The sequence below is a fragment of the Scomber japonicus genome, chromosome 23 (assembly GCF_027409825.1).
Source record: "Scomber japonicus isolate fScoJap1 chromosome 23, fScoJap1.pri, whole genome shotgun sequence".
NCBI lineage: Eukaryota > Metazoa > Chordata > Actinopteri > Scombriformes > Scombridae > Scomber > Scomber japonicus.
This window is the reverse complement of record NC_070600.1, coordinates 12,227,456-12,242,956: the sequence shown is the minus strand read 5'-3', so window position 1 is coordinate 12,242,956 and position 15,501 is coordinate 12,227,456. Positions and strand designations below refer to the sequence as shown.

At 39.1% G+C, this 15,501-nt stretch overlaps 1 long non-coding RNA gene across 1 annotated transcript; it reads right to left on the bottom strand.

The window, feature by feature from the left end:
• Positions 1 to 6,185: 6,185 nt before the first annotated feature.
• On the bottom strand, positions 6,186 to 8,391 carry LOC128353370 (uncharacterized). The gene is made up of 6 exons (XR_008320860.1): positions 8,323 to 8,391; positions 7,850 to 7,893; positions 7,183 to 7,298; positions 6,907 to 7,062; positions 6,700 to 6,784; positions 6,186 to 6,212 (listed from the first exon to the last, which is right to left on the bottom strand). It is a non-coding gene; the product is annotated as an uncharacterized LOC128353370 (long non-coding RNA).
• Positions 8,392 to 15,501: the final 7,110 nt, after the last annotated feature.

Below are 15,501 nucleotides of genomic sequence, written 5' to 3'. Positions count from 1 at the left end.
GTTTCTGCATATCTGAGTGTAGACTGTTTTGATAATACACACATACACACACACACACACACACACACACACACACACTGCATGTGCTGACAGTCTTGTGTTGAATTTATCAGCCTGTGCAAGTACAGGAGTTTCCAACAACTACAACATCCACACTTGTGCACTAGTAAACTAGTTGTCTGTTGTGTTGGTGCACATACAAGTGTGTGTGTGTGTGTGTGTATTTAACCATTTCCATCTAAATGGGATAAAGATGTGGTTTTCAAGCAAGCAGAAATTTACATTGAACATGGTTCTTTTAATCTTTGCACTTTCATCAAACTGTACTGTCCTCTGTCCGTCCGTCTTCTGCCGCCTATACGGGGTTGGGTTGTAGTTCTGCTTGAATTTCCTCTCCAAATGCATCAGATTGATGATTTCAAGCTCTAACCTCCCTAGAGGGGTCGTATCCTTCTCACCTTTTTCACCCATGACCCGTTTTCATGTCTGTACTTGAGCTCTGAAGCTCCTCGTCAAAAACAAAGACGATGGTGATATAAAATTCATCACAGCTCCTTTTGTTTTAAAACATACAGACACATGTACATCAGTCTCCTGCCAGTGAAGTTTCGGGACACTTTTTTCAATGTGACATTTTTGATTTAGAGTTAGTTTAAGTTGTTTGGTGACTAATTTTGGCTTAGGGACTGAATATTCCAATGGATATGAATGTTTGTGCTTGTCTAACCCCTACCACATGGGTGCACTGTCACCATAGCAACCTGTGCCTCAGTCTCTGGGCAGAAACTGACACACGTCTGAGTGATTGACACACACACAAACACACAGTGCCATGTGTGTATGTTAACAGGAACTTAGAGTTGGAAATAGTTTTTCAAGATGTAAAGTGCTTGTAGTTCAACTCATGTCAGAGCTTAAACCTCAGCTGATGTTTTATCTTTATTCCAACAAAGTCAGTCAAAGGAAATCTCAACTCTTTCTCAGCACACTTAAGCTCATTTAAGTCCTCTAAAACTTCTATTTGGACTTCTTTCATTGCTTCGTCTATATTATAGCTACATCCTTCATCCCTTTCCTACTTTTCCAACTTTCCCTTTCATACTGCTTCAGCTGCTTTAAAAAAATGCATCATCAACTCTTATCTACTGATTCATACTCCATTCAAACCTTAAAATGTATCACATCTTCCATATATTAGGAATTTGATTCAACTTTAATGTCCCAGTTATACTTTTTGACTGCTGACATTTCCTAATTTCCTATTTTTGATGCCTATTTATGTACTTTAAAGCCAGCAATCCAGTTAAGTGTCAGCCTTTCATCAGCCAGAATTCACTCTGCCATTTCTTGAGAAACTGCATTTTTTAGTTCCTCTTGAAATTGACCACGAATCACCTATTTACTAAGGAACACATTCAAGGACATACTCTTATGGTGTTTAATCTGTCCCTCTTGAGATGAATAAAAATCTCCTTTCCGAGTCACAGAACCACCAGCAGCAGTGAGACAGGCAGAACCAGCCTGTGGATCCTCCTGCTGAGGTGAACATATTAAGGGCACTTCAGCTGCTCAGACAGGCCTCACTTTGATCTGGGAATACACAGAGTTCCCAGTGCTGACAGCTTATGTAAGCAGCAGAACCCAGCCTGTCTCTCACATCACAGCCACTTTGGGTGAAAGGAAAGGGCTCGTGTTTTTGAGAGTGCAGAAGTGGAGACACAGTGCAAGAACGGGTAACAAAAGCAAAAAAGAAAAAGACATTGACACATCTGGGGTTTTGGGAGTGGAACGTCTCAATTGAGGAAGAATAGTGAAGAGGTTTCGGGCATCTCAAACATAACACCATAGTCGTGATGCAGTCAAGGTCATGTACAGAGTGATGACTTCCAAATCTGTACGTGCTGCTCCTCTGATAGGGAAATGGGAAGTGAAATAAATGTCCTGAATACTCTAGCTGTCCAATGAAATAATTCCACTTTCTAAGGACTCATTCATTAAGAGGTTAATGACTCGAAATCTGAAATTAATTTAACGTCCAATGAAACATTCCCTGTAAGTGTGTATGAGAAGGGCTGGATTGCAGTCAGCCATCAGCCTAATGTTCTTAAAAGTCAAGATGAATGAACCCCTCCTTTCTACCGTGATCTCCATTTCTATCATGTATGGGCTGTTGCTTTTTTCATTGCCACATTCAATTTATGGTTTAATTAACATTTTGATATCAAAAAGACAGTCATGTCCTCAATAGCACAGCTGGCCTATGATGTATTTATGGATATGGTAAAGAATAACGAAAGCTGGCAGATTTTTGACTCGGAGATTATTCTATTATTTGACTGAGCCACATATGAAGCCATACTTGACAGCTGGTGGAAGACTACACTTACTATCTCTGTGCTGGTAACTAAAAAAGTCCTTCCCTTCCCTTTTTTTTCACAGGGGAACCATAAAACCAGATGGCAACTAAAATGATCCATGTATGCTGTATGATGACAATTTCTAATCATAATTTACCCGGAGCTCATCACAGCGATGTTGTGTTTGCAAAGTGGTTAATTCCTTTTTGATTCAGTGCCATCATAAAAAGAAACACTCTTTGTGGAAGTGAGCACTATTTCAGTTGTCAGTGAAGCTACCGGCTTACTGTCAGCGTTATATTGGCTAATGGTAATTAAAGCTTTAAATTTTGATCATTGGTGATTGAGGCTCTCAATATTGGTAACAGTGATTAAGCTATCAGGCCTGCAGGGCAAGGTCATTACTGCTTTCTGTTGCAGGCTGCCTTTCGTTTGTTTATGTGTTTTCGATATCTAACAGCAACTAGGTTGATGTATCAAATATACTGAATGTACAGATATGAGGGACATGTTTGAGCCATTTTCTTTAACTGCATATCAGTTGTTAGTGCTTCATATTTGATAAGAGGAATGTAAGACCAAATATGGAACAGGACCTTTGCTGAATGTCACCCCCCCCTTGCAATCTATCCTATCTCTCCTCACTGTGCATTCCACCTTGGTAAAATGCCAAGAATGTAACATCAAAATATGACAGTAATCAATAAAGGCACACTGGCTTTGCCTCATTAGTGCACATCATGAAAAGTGTGTATAATCTGTTATCAACTGTATAAGAACATTGGTTCAGGTATATTTCTTTTCTTATTTTTTAACATGCATGTATGAAATATGCTATATAGACATATGACCTCATTGTTCAAGGATGTGTCCACACCACAGATTTAAAGTATTTTATTTGAGGTTGAAAAATTCATTCTTCACAGCAGACAAAATAATCTCACTGCACTGGCCATTTAGTAGCACTTTCAGTCATATCACATGATCTTTATCAGCAGGTGGTTTTTGTCCAGTTCTCATGGAACTACAGATGTTCAAGTTTCCATTTGAAGCACTTTTACATACAACAATAAGTTGCACTTTAGTCAATGATTATGTGTTTGTTGTGCATGTAATCATAATGCAATTGGTCCAGGCTGTGCTTTGGAAGGCCTACAATATGTCCCCAGTACAAAACACATACTTAGAAACGTATCCTACAACCATATATTGTTGTGTACACTACATCAATGTTGACAAAGGACTATTGGAAGGATGTACAATGAATTCAAATTTCAAGATTAAGATGGAAAAGTGTATGAATATGTCAGTCTTCACAAATAACTACTAAAGTGTTTTTCCCAAGGATTTCTTTCTTTGTTTTTTTTCTGGGGTTTTTTAAGTGTTTATTCATTTTTGCCCAGCTGTGCCTTCAATGTCATTTCAAACTGCATTGTGTGACAATACTCAAACACCACACTCAAAACAGGGCAATTATACAGGAAATATGCACACAGACAGGCTTTCCACAGTGATCTTACTACATGTTCAACACTGTATTGTGTGGCTCTCAGACACATGTGGGCTTAGTGAAAACAGGACAGATATAGATTGTTTAGATTTACAGCTCTGCAGAGGAATAATTACATCTTCTAATTGCGCCAAGTCTGAGCTCTCAAGGGAGCAATACTGGTCCAAAACAAAGAAAGATTAATAATGAAATGATGAGACATGGGCTATCAGTAGATGATGTACTGGGAGGGGAAGCTATGGTTTAAAGATCTGGACAAGCTAAGACTTAATCACTTTATCTGATTGGTATTTGAAGCCATGAATCTCAATTAGCAAGCATTAGGATCTTTTTGGCAGTTATGCAGAGTCCATTTCCATGATTGGACGCTGCCTGTCTGTCAACCCGAGTTAACTTGGAAAACTGTTAGAGAAAATACCAAATATGAAGCACAAGATGTTCATTTGTTTTTGAAAGTGTAAAGTATAGCATTTCACGTGACATTTTAATGATAGTAGGGTATAATGAATCGGGAAAATGTAAGTACACTGTAAAAAAAACCCCGTCAATTTCACGGTGAAAATCTGGCAGCTGAGTTGCCAGTTTTTCCCTGTAAATTTTACGGTGAAAGTCTGGCAGCTAAGTCGCCAGAATTTCACCGTAAATTTTACGACGAAAGAACATTCGTTATTTTTAACGGTGAAAATCTGGCAGATCAGTTGCCAGAATTTCTCCGTATATTTTACGGTGAAAGGACATCCGTTATTTTAGCGGTGAAAATCTGGCAGCTGAGTTGCCAGAATTTCTCCGTATATTTTACGGTGAAAGGACATCCGTTATTTTAACGGTGAAAATCTGGCAGCTGAGTTGCCAGAATTTCTCCGTATATTTTACGGTGAAAGGACATCCGTTATTTTAGCGGTGAAAATCTGGCTGCTGAGTTGCCAGAATTTCTCTGTAAATTTGACGGTAAAAGTCTGACACTCAGCTCAGCTTAAACCTTAACCCTAATAAATAGTTAATCACAAGAAATCACAGAAATGACCAGTTTCCCATAAATAGTTACTTTATTCCTATAATTTACAACTCTCTGTGCCCCCATCTCTTAACATAAGTTTGCCGTTTTGAGCGTTTTGCACCAAATTGTCTTAAAAGACTTAAACAATGGAAAATCTGGTAAAAGTCCCAAAGAGTTCAACAGTCTTTCGGTGTAGAACGTGCCCCAAAGTCCAAACACCATAGAAAGGAGCCAAAGGTCTTGCCTTTCTGTGGCATGCAAAGTCAAAAAGGGGGCTGTTCTGGTGATCCAACCTGGCTTGAAGGTGTGTGAACGATGAAGGTATGCCGCTTTAACATCTGCTGGTTCCACTGCGTGAATCAGAAGCACCAGTGCAAGCACAGAGCTGTGAGAACAAAGACAACATTAAGCCATTAGAACTAATGGAGTAGACAGAATAAATGACAATTTATCCGTTACAAGAAATCGCCACCATTTCAGTGGGTGCATAGTCCATCTGTTAAAATGCAATGCTGTAGTGGAACCTGAAGATGACAACACTGCTCAAACAAATAAAGTTAACAGTAAAACAAAAAGCCCAAAAACAGCTCCAACAAGAGGTTCCTCATTCACTGGCGGCAGTGAAGCATTCCAATTGGGTTTGGCGCTCCATTCATTTCATGGTGGTAGTGCACTTAGCACACACGCACACAACAACCTGCCCTGAAACACGCATGCACACACACACAGACACACACACAGACCAAGTAGTGACACTCCCATACAAGTGCACTGCCCTCCACTAATCAAAGCGCCAGACTCTGTGTGAATGCCCACCAACAATATTGCATGAAATAACTGTAGCAGCAACTAACAAGGCAAAAGTCTAGTCTCCTTAATAAAACAAGTGCCATTTCAATTCAAAGAAACATATGGTCCATTTTAAAACTAAGAAACATGACCTGAATAACAATGTTATTCAACAAGTAATCATCTGTGATGAATACCAAGGGTCACACTAACAATGTGACAACAATGTGTTTCAGTTCACAAGCTTTCACTCCTGCAGCTTAGCACTGAGGTTCTGAATCCTTCTTGACATTTGCCTACTTTCAATATCCATGATGATTTTTTGAAAGGTCTCAAAGGTGTATTTGAGTTCCACTGGGTAACTCAGGTTGAGTGCATAAGTCAGGCCAGATAGCATGGCACAAGCCGATGCAATGGAGGACAAGTCATTAAGTACCTCAACACCATCGATGACAAGGCCAATGTCCTTTGGAGGGGAGAGAGCATCACCATTGTGCAGGACAAAGATGGCCATGGCGGCTTTTTCAAGTTCTTCCTCCGCCTCTTCCTGTTGGACAACCTGAAATCAGACAATTAAGTTAGTTTAGATAACTGTACCCAGGGAGGGGAGAGGGGAGATTATTAATTAAATAATGATTACAATTATTGACACACAATTAATCATGCAAGTAGTACATAATATGTGCACTCCTCTGATCACATTCTAATTTTAACCCTCCTGTCGCCCCGGGTCCCAGCCTAGGGTCTCTCCCCTCGTCTCTGTCTCTACCCCGTCGAGAGAAACTCTCCCTCGGACGCCGGGCCAACAGGAGGGTTAAATATCAAAGGGAGGTAGAGAAAGAGAGAGAGAAATAGGGACAGTTGCATGACAATCCAAATAAGTAATTGAACTGAGAGAAAGACAGCAAGGAGATGGAAAGACCCTCAATGTCATTCTCCTGGATACCGGTAGTTATTGATTAGTCTGATCAAACGCCCAGGGCCAACAGTTACATTTAACAGAAAACACCCTGATCTCAGTGCACTGCCATGATTTGCTGACTTACCAGGTACTCTTTGATCAGGTGGCTCACATCTTCACCCAGGTAAATCACGAGCGACTTCAGGAGGCACTCTGTTCAAGTCCACACCCTGTAGCAACAAAGACATATCAAAAGATGAAAGATAAAATACGTATCACCTTTCAACTCACCCACAGAGAGAACTGAACTGACAAAAGAGGAAATCAAATGCAACACATATGCATTTCATACCTGATCCAAAGGTTTAAGGGTGTCCCTGATTTTCTGACCGACAGCTCCACCTTTTTTCCTCATGACCTGAAGAAGCTGACTGCTCTGCTTATCCAAACCAGCCAAGAATCGTGGTTGTAGCGGTACCGTTGTAATTCTTAGGAATTCAGCATTGATCTGAAATATACAAATTAGACAACACATTTCATGTTAAGGCATTGGCAAAGTTAAAAAAAGATCAGGAAAATATAGTGTTTGCCTGACTGGACTCTGGAATAGAGTTTTAACAGCTCATACCTCCGCTTCTTGAAACATCGCTGGCCATCGCTCCTGGAGTTTGTAATGCTTCAGAAGTTCCGATCGTCGTGATTTGGTGACCCCACAGTCTTTACATTTCCACATTCAGCAGATGACTGAAAAGGGGAGGATGGGGGTGGTTGGAGCATAAGAAAGACCCAAATTACATTGGCATTGTTGGTAGAAGTGGAAGTGATACTGAAAACTCAATTTATAAATATATATTACAAAATAGATTATAATAAAATATAAAAAATACATAAAAATATTTTAAATATATTTTATAAATTTAATATACAGTAATATAGGGATACACTTCTGTCTTATATGGTAGGCAAATCCTCACGATTACCACTGACTAAATAAAGCATGAAACATAAGGACTACTTGGAATTTTGATTTTTTTTTTACGTCACACAGGATATTACCATGTGGTATTATTTTAATAATACTTAATGCATATGTTGAACATATGGAATGATATACAAAAAGTCCTTTTGATTTTTTTTTTCTATTGCTTTTGACTTTGGATTCAGTCACAGAAAATAAAACTCCATATCACAGGTGATGAACAATAATAATACTTATCTCATAATAATCATGACCATAACCTTACACCTGATACTCAGCTGCATAACTCACATGACATTCAAATATAAACACTTACCCATTAAACGTTGCTTCTTTTAACTATATGAGATCACTGCATGCCTGGAAGAAAGGAGACATTTGTTAATGAGAGCAAACAAGTGTTTTCCATTTGAACACATACAAACACTGTCTTTCTCCTTTTGTTAACACGAAAAATAAGCTTCAAGTCACTGAAAACTATCATTTCTGAAAACTTCAGTCAAAGTGTAATAAAGTTTTCAGTTACTCTGTACTTGTGTGGCAGTAGGTGTGAAGCAGGACGTCAGTTACCTGAAACTCGCGCTCAGACACAGACACATGGCGGCGTCTTCTAAGCTAATGCTAATGCTAACGCTAACCTGTATCGATCCGCTAGCTAACGTTAGCTAATTGTACCAAACAGTCACGGCTAATCATCGACGTTGTGTGATAAAAACAGCGTAAAGTTACATTGTGTAAGAGTGGTGTATGAATGTAGACACATATTTAACAGTCATGCATATTTCTTACCGATTTCTTTCTCTTTTCTTCTGTGAAGTCTTCATGCGGGAAAACAAGATGGCGGAAAATTCAAAGTTGAAGTCTGGTTGTAGCGTGACGTCAGTACGTACGCACGTCACGTGACATGCAACGTTTTCAACTTAAAAGTACAATTGTTGCTTGATTGGATGTTTGTGAATTACTTTGAACCAATGAGACCTTGATTTACATTTAATCACAGTGATATTTTACCTTAAACCAAGTAAAAGACAGAAACATAGCGATTATGGGTCAGTTCAAAGAGAAATCCCTCCTTACATCAATGGTTGCCCAAGTTCACTTTTTTCAGTGTGGTATATTCATTTACAGTGTTCTACCGTTTCAAAAACTGTTTTCTACCTTTTTTCGATTTACAGGTTTAGACTGTTGCATTTTTTTTACGAAAAAAATCTGTAATTTTTACATTTCAGTGTGGTATATTCGTTTACAGTTTACTACCGTTTCAAAAACTGTTTTCTACCTTTTTTCGATTTACAGGTTTAGACTGTTGCATTTTTTTTACGGAAAAAATCTGTAATTTGTACAGTTCAGTGTGGTAAATTCGTTTACAGTGTTCTACCGTTTCAAAGACTGTTTTCTACCTTTTTTCGATTTACAGGTTTAGACTGTTGCATTTTCACAGTTTTCCACCGTGAAATCTACGGATATTTTTTACAGTGTAATAACCAACCATAACATACTCTCAGAGCTACCATTCTTAGTCAGACATTGTAAGACCTACAGATTAGACTCAATTAATTCTAAATCAACCCTCTTCTGTCACCTTCACTGTGTAGGAAAGTCTTGTTTCCGAGGTACTGCTGCTGTTGTTTTTTGCATTTGTTGTCCTATAATTAATGATTTCCTATCTTTCCTGCTTTGTCTATAGCCCTTTGTCTCTCCATGCTAGCCACTGTGTACAGTATTCTCTTGTCTTTGTCCGCCTTAATTATGGATGAATTGGAGACAATGGCCCTTTTAATTGATAGGCCTTTCTCTCAGCTCCTAGGTTCTCTATCATTTCTCACCACAGGTTCTCAAAATGGTTGCTTTTGTACCTGCTTCCCCCATACTTCAATTATTAACAAACCAAATGGTTGTCCTGGTTACCTGCAGATAAGCAGCTACCCTAATTCAGTTAGCTTGTTATCTCATCATTCGGAAAGTAAAATGAAAGACGCTGGGAAATCACCTAATTAGCTACTTTGATGTATTGTCCCTTTGTAAGTATACGATCAGCAAAAAGATTAGCTTGCTGCTATTAACCACACACTTTGGATTTTTTTTCTTGCATTTTTGTAATCTTTTTAAATGATTTGCATTCTCATCTCCCATCTTCGCTGTTTAGGTGCACAAAAATTCAGCTGCCCTTTTCAACAGAGCGTCTTTAGCATCACCTGGGGTAATTTTGGAGGAATGCTAATCTGTGATTCAGTTTGATAATAAGTATATGAAATATTCACACTTCTCTCCCGCTCACCACGTTGATTTTTGCATCCTACAGTAAGCTGCGAGCTCCCTCTTTGTGGCAGCATGTGTCTGATATTGGCAGTGGCTCTTGGGGAGGTGTGTGTGTGTGTGTGTGTGTGTGTGTGTGTGTGTGTGTGTGTGTGTGTGTGTGTGTATGTGTGTGACATGGGGGAATCACTCAGACAAGTATTCTACTTGACAGTTCCTCGCTGCCATCCCATGCCTCTCACCTGAGGCAGAGGCACAGCCGTCCTTCAAAACCATCTGCCTGTCATTCACTGCTAATTGATTTGTCCTTGGATGGAGGTGTCTGGGAATGCTTCGGGGAGAATATGTATTTTGACAGATGCTCTGCATGAGAATGTGTACCATACACAAAAAAGGGTGGGGCCTTAACTGGGAGATGCTTTCGGTGCCTTGAGGTGAATTAGTTGTCTTTGTGATGCGATGAGTTGTTTAAACAAAGCAGCGGGGTGCTTAATGGCGAGGCGTCTCAGCAATTTTACAGCAGCAATCTGGTTTGTTTTCTGTGTGCTTCAAAGTACATTAAACTGTCTCTCTTTCTCTCGATAATAATTCTCTCTTGCCCTCCGGTAGCTCCTTGACTAAGCCAGCAGTTTTCGCAGTCTTAAGGGATTCATGCCAAAATGCAAGGAAGCACCATCACAGGAGGGGGTGGCCTCCCTGTCTTTTTGATATAACCTGATATTGCTTCAAAAACTGTTTCCCATCTGCTGTAGACAAATGCTGGGAGCATTAAAATCAATACTTAGTTTTTTTTTGTGATACAATAGCATTATGATAGCTCGCACTTCTTTCCAGCAAAATCACAAAGGCGATAATTAATGTAGGAAGTGTAAAATTATTCAAAAAGAAAAGGCTGCAAGCCACAAGTTGAGGACTAAAGCCTTTACTTTGTACTGTATTTTCACAAGAGAGTGCTCTAGAACTGATTTTTTTTGCACTCTAAATATATTTCCCATCCCCCCAAAAAATCACTTCAACACCCCTCAACCTGCCAAAAATTGTCTGGGGAAAATGTAGGTTATTTGCAGCATGATGTGCACTTAACATGAACCTTTATAAGTTAGAGGGATATGCAAAAGGAGACAGCTGCGATATTCCCAGATTGTCTCTAGAGGGATTTCAGAGAGAGGAAATGCACAGAATTATTCAGTTGTTTCAGTTGTTCGACTTGTAACAGGCATAATATGTTATTGCCAAGATACATCCACCAAAATACTGAGGATATAAAATATTTACAGGTGTTGAACTCATCATCCTTCAGTCCAGTGTTGTGGAAAATACCTTTAATGAGCATCAAGTGTTTGCAGTTATACAAAAAGAAACTTCTGCCTGAAATATCAAGATAATTTGATGTTAAACGCACCAAAAGGCAGCGACTGCTATATCATTCTGCCCTCCTCATTACCATGTAGGCTCCAGTATGTGGGATTTTCCCCTACTCCCACAATATGTGAGAGAGTGCAGATTTAAACTACCCACCAATAATTGCTCTGGCTCTGAGGATCTATTCCCTGGAGTTTATAATGAACAATGGGAGCAGCTAATGTATTGGTGTCATAAAAGGTTAAATGCCTGCACTGGCAATGTAATTAAACCTTTCTCTTAATATGGAAAAAGAAAAGCAACACAAACATGTATTGAATAACAGATAGTTATAGAGACCAAAAAAAAGCACAAAATATCCTGGTATCCTAATAGACACTGGCATGTACTGTAATAGGCTCTCAAAATGAATAGTTACACAACAGCATGCCTTATTGTAAGTAACGTCTATACAGAAATGTAGTAAACATGTCCCTTGGATATTTGGGGGCAAAGCAGAGAAATAGATGGCTTTAAAAATACAGGTTTAATTATTTGATCGTACCTGTGATCGCTTCCCTGCTAACCTAATAATAGCATGGATGTCTGTTGGGAGGTGAGCGTTGATTCCTAGGAGGCTGAAGGCTACAGAAGAGACGATTAACCATTTGCATTTAGATTATGTGTCGACACACAATATAGACATATGGCCCTGTGATTCAGACATTGGGAGAAGCAGAGCCAGACAGGGGGGACCGGAGTATGTTTGTGTGTGTGTGTGTGTGTGTGTGTGTGTGTGTGTGTGTATATATATATGCACATGTGGGTGTTTGTATGCGGTTGAGGTGGCCCAGTGTTAACAGCCATGTGTATCTCCTCACCCCCACAGCTTTCCTCAGGTCTTTCCCCTAATATTAGTGATGAATGATTCGAGGATTCGTAGTATAAGCTCTACTGTAGCTTATTGCTTATTAGTAGGCCTCAACACCCTGAGGAGAACATGGAGGTAAATATAAGGGGGATTTAAGGAGGTAACATCTAGTGAATGGATGGATTACATGATTACGAAGAACCCTGCAGGGATGCTTTGATGTTAGTCTAGGCATGCAGCCGGGGAAAACGTGGAAAAAAAAGAGGAGGAGAGATAGGAGGAGGACACCTTTAAAATGCACACGTAAAAAAAACTTTTATGTTGGCAGTTCTTCTTGCCAGACATAATTTTCTGGCCAAAGTCCCTATTCTATTAGTTATATCAAGAAATGTAGAAATATAGAAGAAAGAAAAAAAGAAAAAAATGTTGGCAAAGCTGTAGTTGCCAGAATTTTGTGCTTTTGGGTTTTCGTCTTCCTTCACCAGGCTAGTGTACAGATAACATAGAACAACTTAATATTATTTGTTTTCTCTTGAGGCTCTGCTGCCATAGTTTGCACTGTAACAATCTCTGCAGAGAAGACCTCCTCCCTGGCTTGTGCCTTCTCCTCCTGCAGACGCAGCTCCAGTTGGGTTAGTTCTGTTTTTGTCTCTGTGTCATCTCTTTTGATGGGGATGTTAATGCTGTAAGGAGTCTCATCTCCAGGCTTGGTGCCTACGTAAAGCTGACGGTAGGATCTATGAGGTATGAGGTTGCAGGCCACCAAGGCAGCTTGAACATCCTCGATCAGTGGCTCTCCTGTCAGCATTGTGTTAGGAAGAACCTCTACCAGTGCGACTTTGAGTGGATGATACAGTTCCTGGTTCAGTTTCACTTCCCTCTTTTGGTCCTGGAGACATTTGAGGTTTTGAAGGAAGACACTATTTTTGGAGTATTTCTCTGCCTCTTTTTGCAACAACACATTTGATATGCTCCACAATGTTGTTTACAAAGATCATCTCCTGCTGTGCTTTGAACAAAAATTCTCATTTTGATACTTAACAATTCCCACCAGCACACCAAAACTCTCACCAGGTTCAACAATATACTGGAGACAATGATCTCAACAAAGAAATCTCTAAACTTTGCAGTTCTTTGGAGAAGTTGGTTATTAAGAACAGCAGAATTGTTACTATTCACTTAATGCAGCAGTAGCAATGAGGTGAAAACTGTCAGAATGAGACAATTGAGCTTGTGCCTTCGTTCCATTCAGCAAGCCAGAGCCCTGAAGTCCTGTCCTGCTGTGATGTGACGGCAAATATCAAACAGCCCCTGTTGCTCTCAGACACACTGGTGAGTGGCTCACTGTTCACTTGTTTATTCAAAGCTTATTGATACTAAACAAGTCTCCAAATTGCACCAAATTTGACACTGCATGTCCCTAAGTCTGCAGCAATACACCTACTAAGTGTGAAGTCAATGGGATGAATGGCTTTCGATATATTGCAAAGGACATGGGCACACACACACACACACACACACACACACACACACACACACACACACACACACACACACACACACACACACACAAGCTGTAAACAAAACATTGGTATATTACCTTAAGATGATATTTCAAATTTGTCAAACTCCTCAGCTGTTAAACACTCAACTATGTTCAGAGCTAAAACATGTAATGCTGTTGGAGACACAATTGATGAGAGTGAACCAAAACAGTAAAGGTGCTGGTTGAAAAAGATGAGCTCTATCTTTCTTGATGCCCATTGGGAGAAATTCAAATTGACACAGCAGTGCAGTGGAAAACAATAGCACTGTGAGGGTGAAAGTGATAAAAATAAACCACATTTAATGTTATATCTTGCACAGCTAACTAATTTCCAAGTCAATTTTATTTGTATAGTCCCAATCACAAATCACAAATTTGCCTCAGGAGGCTTTACAATCTGTACAGCAATAGAACTGCCTCAGAAAAAAACCTTTAATGGAGAAAATAATGGAAGAAACTTAAGGGAGAGACCAGGTAGCAAAATTACTGAAATCCATCATGGAAAAACAGGATGACAAAATTATATCCAGATCACATATGTGCTATCAATCCATCTTGCTACTTTATGGTTTTGGTTAAACTTTAACAAAATGTTCTTCCCACAGTTGAGTGCACTTTTAATTTTATCTAGCATTTCAAATGAGTACCTTTTCATTTTATCTTCCAATTAAATGGTTTAGAAACTTGTGTTAAACTGGCTGCCTGAACACTTTCTAGCAAAATTGGCCTCCAGCATCACCATCATGCCATTAAGTGTTAATGATATCCTCCCAACATACAAATCAATGGCCAATATCCAACTGATGTGAGAATATAATATCTATATTACATTGCTATGGACATTATAAACCATCATTGAGCAAACTGGCCATACCGCAGTGGTGCATGAGGCCTTCTTTTCTCTGCTTTCCAAGCGAGATATCTAACCCTTTCACACCTTATGCTCTCTTTAATTTTCAGTATATAAATCTACATGTATTTTGTCCAGTTGGTTCTGTCAATAATAACTTCATTGTTGTACTACCAGCTGTTTATAAACCATAGATTTTAGAGTTACAAACCAACTGAACTTTGGGAGCGATAACCTCAACCTGAGTCTTTACTGATAATCATGGTTATCCTTATTATAATATATAATTTGACAAGCTCCATTTACATGATAGAAGTGCTTGTCTGAAGCTCCCAAAAACCAAATGATCCACTCCACATGCAGCCTTGGAGACCTAACTTGGGTCTTTTTTTCACCACTCAGCCAAAAGTCTGAGCCTCACTTTGTTGAAATGGCAATTACTTACAGGATTATTACTCCATCATATCATGAGAGGGCCCACTCCGGCAATAACTGAAATGTGATGCACCTGAGAGGCGATGACTTACATGACAAATCTTCTCATAATAGTGGCTCAATCGATCAGTGTGGATCAAATGTATGTTTAAGTTAGACAAATGTAACACGTAAAATGTGCTCAGTTTGTGTTTATTGACTGGTTGTTCAGCTGATATTTACAAAGCTCTGCTGTGTGAAACAGTTAATTAGCAAAATTGATCCCAAAGCACACACTTCTTTGTCTTGCTGTCAAATAAGCTGCTTTGGTCTAAAGCTGTTTTTATTGATATTCTTGTTTCTTGTGCTTGCTTTTTTCTTTTGCGCTCCAACTTTCCTTGCTTAGATGAATCTTTTATTGATTTCAACCTTCAAAACACTGTCTTTCCTTTGCTGCCAAAGTCTAGAGGTATACTTTATGTTTTGAAAAGTAAAATTGCATTTTCAACTATTTGATTAATGAACACATATATATAGTACAGAAGAGTCTGTAGCATATAGCAGTCAGTATATAACATCTTATTTAGAGGAATCACAGCACATATTTGTTTGTCTTTTTATATATGTAGGTTTCAGATATTCCAAGGCCAGTTTGTCAGATGGGTGATGGAAAATGTTTTGGAAATATAC